The sequence below is a fragment of the Bacillus rossius genome, chromosome 5 (genome assembly GCF_032445375.1).
Source record: "Bacillus rossius redtenbacheri isolate Brsri chromosome 5, Brsri_v3, whole genome shotgun sequence".
Classification (NCBI taxonomy): domain Eukaryota; kingdom Metazoa; phylum Arthropoda; class Insecta; order Phasmatodea; family Bacillidae; genus Bacillus; species Bacillus rossius.
In genome coordinates this window covers 2,220,440-2,229,410 of record NC_086333.1, presented here as the reverse complement: position 1 = coordinate 2,229,410, position 8,971 = coordinate 2,220,440, and positions in this window count along the sequence as shown.

Sequence of the window (8,971 nt, the reverse complement as noted above, 5' to 3'; positions counted from 1 at the left end):
TTTTCCCAGGTCAGCATACCAGACTTGCCTAACATTAATTTTACAAACTATTTTATTATTCTAAAAACAAATAATGGTTATAAAAGTAAAATTTAAATAAGTCTTCAGTATGCTTGCAAAGTGAATGAAACTTACATGAATGTAATAGGTAGCCCAGCATTGGTGTCCATGGTTCCTGTCCATTGCATTTTATTTTAATGGGGAATTTGAATGTGATATAGTGGCAGGCAGGCATGCATCTACATCAGTACATGGGGAAAAAGGGACAAGCTAATGCACAAAGGTTCCATTATTAAATACAATGACAATGTCATCTTGTAATGAATAAATTAAATTGAGGCTCCCCAAGCTATCTGGATGTGATCTCCTTATGCTCAGCACAGAAAGTATGCTAATATTTACTTAATCCATAACAACCAAACCCCACTTGCATAGGAGACATGATTACTGAGCATTTTAAAATATAATTTTCACAACCCAATGTGTTATGGCCACTTCAAGTTTGTTTTTGAGTATCATATATGAGCACTTGTCCATCGATGTCTTTATCTGTATTTGAACAATGTCTTGAGAATTTGGGTATGGTTTTATATTGCATTCCAGATGTTGACATTCTCAAAAATCACGACACTGTTATTGTGTACGGTATCAGTGGTCTAGATAATCATGTGGTATTACATTAACTTAAAATACTTGATACACACAAGAAAAAAAATCGCATTCAACCTCAAACAAATGTTATAGAAATAAAAAAATAATATACCTATATACAATACACTAACATATTATAATAGAAAATTCCTACTTGTATGTTGCACAGGAAACCGGTATTAACATAATGAACAGCCATGAGACTTGACCTGTGCTCGTATTGTGATGTACTTTTCTCCTTATTTAATGCTATAGTAAGTATATATGGCTGGTGCTTGTTTTTTGGACATTTGCAAGAAAAAAATGTGCGCTTGAAAACCCTCAAAAGACATGTAACAATTTTATGTTATAATTAATGTCTTTTTCTTCTTAAACACACATATACTAATTTACAGAGGGTCTAAATATGAAACAATGCAGTCTTAATACAATTTCATCATATAGCTTTATAATCGACATATTGTTTTCCATTTCACACAAGCTCAACATAAATGAGACTGGACTAGAATCGGCTGTCCTCACTAAACAAAAAACTTGTCTGACCAGCCTAAATTAAGTGAGATGGTGGTGTAGTAGTGGAATATAAATGGGAATGAAACAAATGTGCAATGAAAAATACTCTTTAACATTGCAATGTCACTTTCCCTAATTGAAAGACTTATTGTATCAGACAAGAGCTCAAATTGATCCAGCTTCCCTAACATTGAGTGGCCAGTGACTTGCTGAAGATACAATAGTGGCAGTCCATAAAAAATCTGGTTTCCTTAATTTTTTCTATAGATAGCATGTTAATCTACCTAAAGTTCGTGGATTAAGCTAGGTTTTATATTTGTATTTTAATACTACCAAATTGACTAAATAGCCTAAGGATAAAACAACAAATACAATATGGCAATAGTATATAGGGTCTCTAAAATCCAAATTTTCAAAGTAAATACACAAAATAATATTAACACAACAGTACTTCCACACAAACTATATTCAAATGAGATCACAAATTTATTGTAAACAAATAATATAAATAATTTTGTAATATGCAGTACAAAATTTTAAAATAATATGAATGGCGAGTTATACTTTGTACAAAATAGAAGGTAGCTAGTTTGGCCTAACTCGTCAACAATGAAGTCATTAGAGATAGAGAAACTTATTCAAACAGACAATAGGGTTTTGGATTGTAACTTCTATGATCTATGTTATGAAACCAGCCAAGAATGCACCTGAAGTAAGTTAAGAACCATATATAACCATAATCAGAAAGCCACACCAGGTCAAACCAGGTTCTTTCCATTTGAATACTTAACAATAGAGGCAAAGATGCAAAGGGGTATTTTCAATAACAAATAACAACGTAGTCTGAGAAGTAGACTTTAATAAAAAAAACTATATATATATTATATATACAATACATGAAATTTTTAACTGACTCTCTATGCAGATGTTCTTGGAGATTTTTGCTGAAAAAAAAGAGAAGAAGAAAAAACAATTATTTTTAACTTGTTTCAGGTCAATTATGACATGTATGTGATGAGATTTTTAAACATGTAGACACTAAGTTGTTACATTATTTATTTTTAAATTACCATGCAAACAGAAAAAAAAAGTTTCTGATGCCAATGATAAATTTCAAAACTGAAAGCATCTTAAAATGGACAAATTGGTATTGTAACCTATGCATTTTTTTTTCAAACTTATTAAGCATGAATACTTCTTCACTGGGAATTTCTTAACATGCTATTTACATTCCTAATAATCAATTTAATGGTGTCTGGTTAATGCAAAGAGGCCCATGACATTGTATAATAACACATTTTAAGCAAAGTTTTAAAAGAAAACTTAAATTTAAATCCTAATGATTTCCTAATAAGTGTCTGTGTGAACAGTGCCTGTGATGTTACATCATTACAATTCAGCCCATGTTTTTGTGCAACAATACTCTAAAATTTCTAGTAATTTTTTGAGCAGATTCTCAATATTATCCTGTGTAGTGCACATTTAATGTTTATTTTCATTATTTAAATTGCTACCACTACATAACTATACACATGTAATCTAATAAATCATCATTTAATGTGTTTCCTTTATTGTCATATAATGGATGGAATTAGGTTTTGTCAAACTCTCCAAATCAAACATACTTGGTTACTACCATAATTTAGCATAAGAAAAACTAATTTAAATAGAAAAACCAATGATGCTTATGCTTAGTACAACACAACTCGAAGACTTGTACCTTCTCTGCGGTAAAGGACAAAATTTATTTCAATTATTTTGCGCTGCAATTCCAGCCCACCAATAAAATGAAGGCCAGATTGCAGAAATAACTTTGTTAAGCGAAATGGCAATTAATGAAACCGCTGTCTAATTATATGTGTAGGCCTAGTGCATTCACTTACAATAAATTACATTTATGACAAGCCAGATATAATAGCAGGCTTTATTAAATTTCCGTTAATAGTAATACGTAGGCCTACAACATACGATGTAAGTACTACAGAGTGCAGAACATAACATAATAAAAATAATTACTTAACCAGTAGAATTGTAAATTATTTAATTAAACACTTCAATATTTATATTAAAATAAACACAACATAATTAATTTATGTGTTGTGCACAGTAAATAAACATTAATTACCCTTAACATATTATAGGTTATGAAATATATTTACTTAAGTATATTATAAAAGCCCGAAGGTGATAACTGAATAAAATAAATTGGTTTAATCAAATGCTATTAAAACCAAAATATTTAGGAACCTATAAGCCTATATTTGTGTGATTTTTAACTAAAGATAATAAATAACCCATACATTAGCATTCTTGTTCTACAGTCAACGACCATATATAGCTACAGTAAGTAGAAAACTTGTTAGATGCTTTCGCAATTTTATTAAATCACGAATATCCTGTTAATGCATCACATAAATTAAAAAATCAGACTGAAAACAGCGCACATATAAATATGGCACGGGAATGTTTGAGCATAATAAGCATACCGACAAAAAAAGACATTCCTTAACCTACAGCTTTACACATTTCGAAGACGCATAAAAGAATGTTTCTATACCGGTACTTGCTTAAGTGCGAAAGTAAAAACAAACAAAAAGTAAACTAACATGAAATAAATAATGTTAAAACTTACAATTTATTCACCACATATAAAAATCCAAGTACCAAAATACTGCGCCAAAACAAGAAATAATACACAAAGACAAAGATTTCTAAACTTCAGTGCCAACAAGCATGATGGGAAGTATCAATATAATGTCTCAGATACATTTCAGAATCAACCACAATGTAATATTGCCAAACGAATCTTGCTGAAATGTATCTGAAACTTCATTTATAGACATGAGTACTATGTGTCCAATGAAATGTTTATGAAATATTCCAGAAACATGACAGATGAAATGTAATCTATTCGAAACATAGTACCGTCAAGCGGGGTGACTACGGTCACGGGGGTGACTATGGTCAAAGCAAAGATATATTTTAAGATTGCCCCTATCCTACAAAAAATTACACTACTAGCAATAACTATATTTTTTACAGAATATATGAACATATTGAAATATAACAGGAGAATGTTAACTTAAACTTCGCCAATATATATATATTTTTTGTTAAATTTTTTGTACCAGCAAATTTACCCCAAAATAAATGTTGGCTAAACTGTTTAACACAGCTGATCAGTGTCATGTGGTATAGCAAAAGGAGTACTTGTGTAACCTGCACCAAGATTTCAGGATTTTAGGTAAGTAAACATGTAAGCATTTATTTTAAAATTGCTGTATGCCATTAATAATTCTAATAAATAGTGTAAATACATAAATAATTTGGGGTTACTATGGTCATTTGTTAATTTTCATTATAACCTATGAAACATGCATATTTTTTAAAATATTAATGTCTACGATAGGTAACCTATTCAGAATTAACTAGCAATTAGGCCTTAAATGTATAAAAACAAGAATACAGATACTTATCACTGTGTTCTTTTTATATTTATTTGCAGGTGATCTTCATGGTGAGAACCTATCAACGATCCCCTGGGTCGCGATCCTACATGGATTACAGCCCAGAACAAATGGATTCAGCAATTACTGCTGTTAGAAAGGGAATGAGCATGACAGCTGCCGAAAGATACAAAGTAAAAATGGAAGCGTTGAGGAAAAGATGCAAGAACATGGACATGAAGAGACCACGGGGACAGACAATATTAACGGAAGCTGAAGAATCTTTGTTGTGTTCTTACACCACCCAGCTTGCTGAATGGGGCTTCCCAATAACCTCATTTGAGTTACGTTTGCTCGTGCGATCAAACTTAAAAAAGCAGGGTAAAACAATCACAAGGTTTTCTGATGGGTGTACCCCAGGAGTAGAGTGGTCTCGGTCGTTCATAAAACGCAACAGTGAAAAAATATGTTCCCGCATGGTCTCAAACATCAACCCCAAATGTTCTCAGTGAAATCCTGAAGATGTTAACAACTATTTTGACAATATGGCAGACATTAGTAACAGAATCTACAGACTTAGGACTTTTCTTAAAAAATCTCGAGGGGGTTTCTTTATTTGGTCAGACAAGCCAGATGTTTCTGTCATTGACAAAGCACAGGTAATCAGAGTTCTTCCTGCATCAGTTGAAGAGAGAAGAGGCAGGTTAATGTTTCATGTAACGTTTGATAGCTTTAATGTTGGTTAAACTTTTCAACCGAACGTGTGTTTTTTAGTGACGTTGTTGGAGAATTTACAAATTGGTTGGCAAAATGAACAATTATGGAACTGCATGTAACATAACTATGGGTACCATAGATATGATGCCCTATTTAGGACTATTTTATATATTTCACTCTTGTGTATTGCTATGTATTCATTATTTTGTGTGACCATGTTCACCCCTTTAAAAATTCACCATTTTCAGAATGTTTTGCATTGGTTTTGTGTTGTGACCATAGTGACCCCAATCGGTGAGGTGACTATGGTCACAATGTATTATTTTTTTACTTAAATGTATAGGCTCAAAAAAATTCATGCTAATAGTATTTTGAAAGCCAGAATCAAGTACTGTGTTGTACAAATTTTTAATGAAATATATAATTAAATATAACAAATCTGGTATGAAAAAACCATTAAAAGTGACCATAGTCACCCCGCTTGATGGTAATGTTACTGCAATATCACAGACATGTTACTGAAACATTGTGTGCTGTATGGGTTATTAAGCCGCTTTTAGGATTTTGGGTTTTTTCTAAGGCAAAACGACTTTTGAGGTTTTTAGAAATCCTAATTTTCCCTCGAAACGGGAATTTTTCCCTCCAAAACGGGAAATTTTTCCTCAAAACGGGAATTTTTGAGTCATTTTGAGTCATTTTTAAGGAAATTTAGGGAATTTTTGAGTCCAAGATGGCCGCCGGATCCTGCGCCTGTCCCAGAATCGGCTATATCCATCTACTGAAGGAGACTGGGGTGAGCTCCAGATTATTTTGGGGCGTGAAGAAAAGGTTACAATAATTATTAATACATATAGGGGTGTGGCGCACTGAAGCTAAGTGCCCTCTTGCCGGGCTACCAACACACGCACACACGCACGCACAAGCGGAATGTTTGAACAGAGATGGTGGTGTTTGGGCGGTGTCATATCGGGCTCAATAGGGGCCGCAGGCCCGGACGACGTCAATATCAAGACAGGAATGTGAAATGTGATACATTAAAAAGACTTGCTAACAAGTACGAATGTTCAGTAGATGAAATGAAAAAGAAAATCAAGAATTTGAGGTCTGTGTTTCATCGGGAACATAAAAGGATTACTAAATCGAAGAGTGGCTCATCTCCTAAAAAAGGAAAATGGTTTGCCTGTAATCTCCTGACATTTTTGTTAGATGTTGACATTCCAAGACAAATCTTTTCAACAGCAGAAAACAATGAGGCAAGTTAGTAAACATTTATAAATAATTTTAACGGAATAATGTATTTAACCATAACTAGAATTTGTAACCTCTAATGGGGCTAAACCCAATTACAAGAATGCTAAACGACATGAGAGAAGCGAGTGTAATTTGGGTCCTTCTCAAAAACCATTTAATTGCAGTCAGTGTCAGAAATCCTTTGGTAGAAGATATTACTTGGATAGACATTACAAGACCTGTACAATTAAGATGAATAAAGATAACGAGGACTGGGCTACAACATCGCGGAAGAGGAACGAAGGCGAAAAAGCTAATTCTAAAGTTACTGATCTACATCAAGATAATAATTTAAAATTTAAAACAAACGAAGGAAGTTGTAACCACATTAGAAATGAAAAAATATTTACTCCAATATCTAGTCGTCTCCATGAAAATGTGAAAGATGGAGAACCACCTGAAGCTTACAAGTTCGAAGACTTTGATGAATCATCTGAAGCTGGCATGATTAAAGATTGTGGTGACACATCTGAGGCTGACATGATTGCTGTATTAAGCATTTGGAGCAATTTGGAGCTGTTGGAGCCATTTGGAGCATTTGGAGCTGTCTTAAGCATTTGGAGGCAGTTTGGAGCATTTGGAGGCTGTTGGAACCATTTGGACCTGTTGAAGCATTTGGAGTCGATTGATCATTTGGAGCTAAAGGCATTTTTATTTTTCTTGAGGATATCAGGTAGAACATAATCAATAAGCTTACTTATGAAGTAACAACGTACGGAAATTAAATTATAACTTGTGACTGAACTGTTTATATGGTAAATCGTATCCATTCCAAGGACCTAGAGAAGAAATTCTCTCAACACATCGGCTGTTACAATTTACAGTTCTGACGATGAGAAGCAAACTGTTAAACATAGTGCCCAGAAACTCTGTCAAGAAGAGGAGGACTATGTTAGTAACGGTTCTGTTTGGTCTCTGTCTAGTATAAATCGATTGGAGCTAAGAATTAGTCATTTCACTTCTATGCAGGGCTAAATGATTATAAGATGGCTGGCTTTCGGAAGTTATCCTGTAGTAGAATATAAATTATGTAATTAATATTATGTTTGTAAAAGAACTTGTGTTTTATTTTCGAACCTGTCATTTTTTGAGGCATTTTTACCTAAAAATTAAGATTATTTTTAGCTTCTTCCAGGTTCGTACCAAGGACTTTATTCGATCTAATTAATTAATCAGTATATTGTTTGCAAATTTATTAAATGAATTTTGAACTTTTTCCTGAATTTCTAGGTTAATTATTACGAATTTCCAAGATGACGGTCTTGATGTCTGATAGGATGATGGTAGTAGAGGATTTAAAGTCTCTTTACGAATGTTGAACATGGTTTATTGAGATTATTATTTTTTTTGTATAAAATTAAATGTTTTGCATCATCCAGGGATCGAACCAAAGACATGAATCGATCGAATCAATCAGTATATTTATTGCCAATTTATTTAATGAATTTTGGATTTTTTCCCGATTTTCTAGCTAAATAATTACAAAATTCAAAGATGGCGGCTAAATGACAAGATGGCGGGTGTCACAGTAATAATAAATGATTACTGCACTCTAGCGGGTGCGAATCAAACTAACATGGTGTCAGCGCACTCTAGCCGACGATACAATGATGTTGGCTTCCAGTAACGAGGACAATATGGCGGACGTAACGGAAATTGCAACGGTGACGTCATAATTCAAAATTACATATTCCATGAAGACGTCAGAGGCTTATCAGAGGCTGTAGACATGGATGCTTAAGCCTCTATATGGACATTTCTAGCCGTTGGGATTTTTAAGGACTAAAAACGGGAATTTTTCCCTCGAAAAAGAAATTTTTAATTTATCAAAATTTTTCAGATTTTTTGGCGGAATTATTTTCCAAAAATATGGAAATTATGATGGATTTTGAGGAATTTTGGGCAAATTTTGCCCAATTTTGGACAATTTTTGACGGTTAAATTCAAGGTCAAGGGACAAGGTCACATCCATCCAATATGGCCGCCATGACGTCACAATCCAAGATGGCGGACACCGGCACCGGCACCACACGCAGGAGCCCCTTTTCTATACTACTTTCACCATTAAAGGTTTTTGAAACACACGAAAAACTGATGCTAATAATCTAAATGTATTCTCTACATCTCTTCGTGAGCGTGCTTGTCTGTAATTGTATATTCTATTCTTCGAACCTTTTTCTTGATGTCCTGGTTAAGGCTTCATAATGTTTACCTGTAGGGGAAAACGTCATCTGCCACTAAAATGTAAGGAGATAACACTTCACTTCCAGGGAGAGGTTGTGGAGTCGGTAATGCAAGTTCATTTTTTATTAGTTTTTGATAAAATGAAGTTTGGCGAAACACTCTTCCGTCTG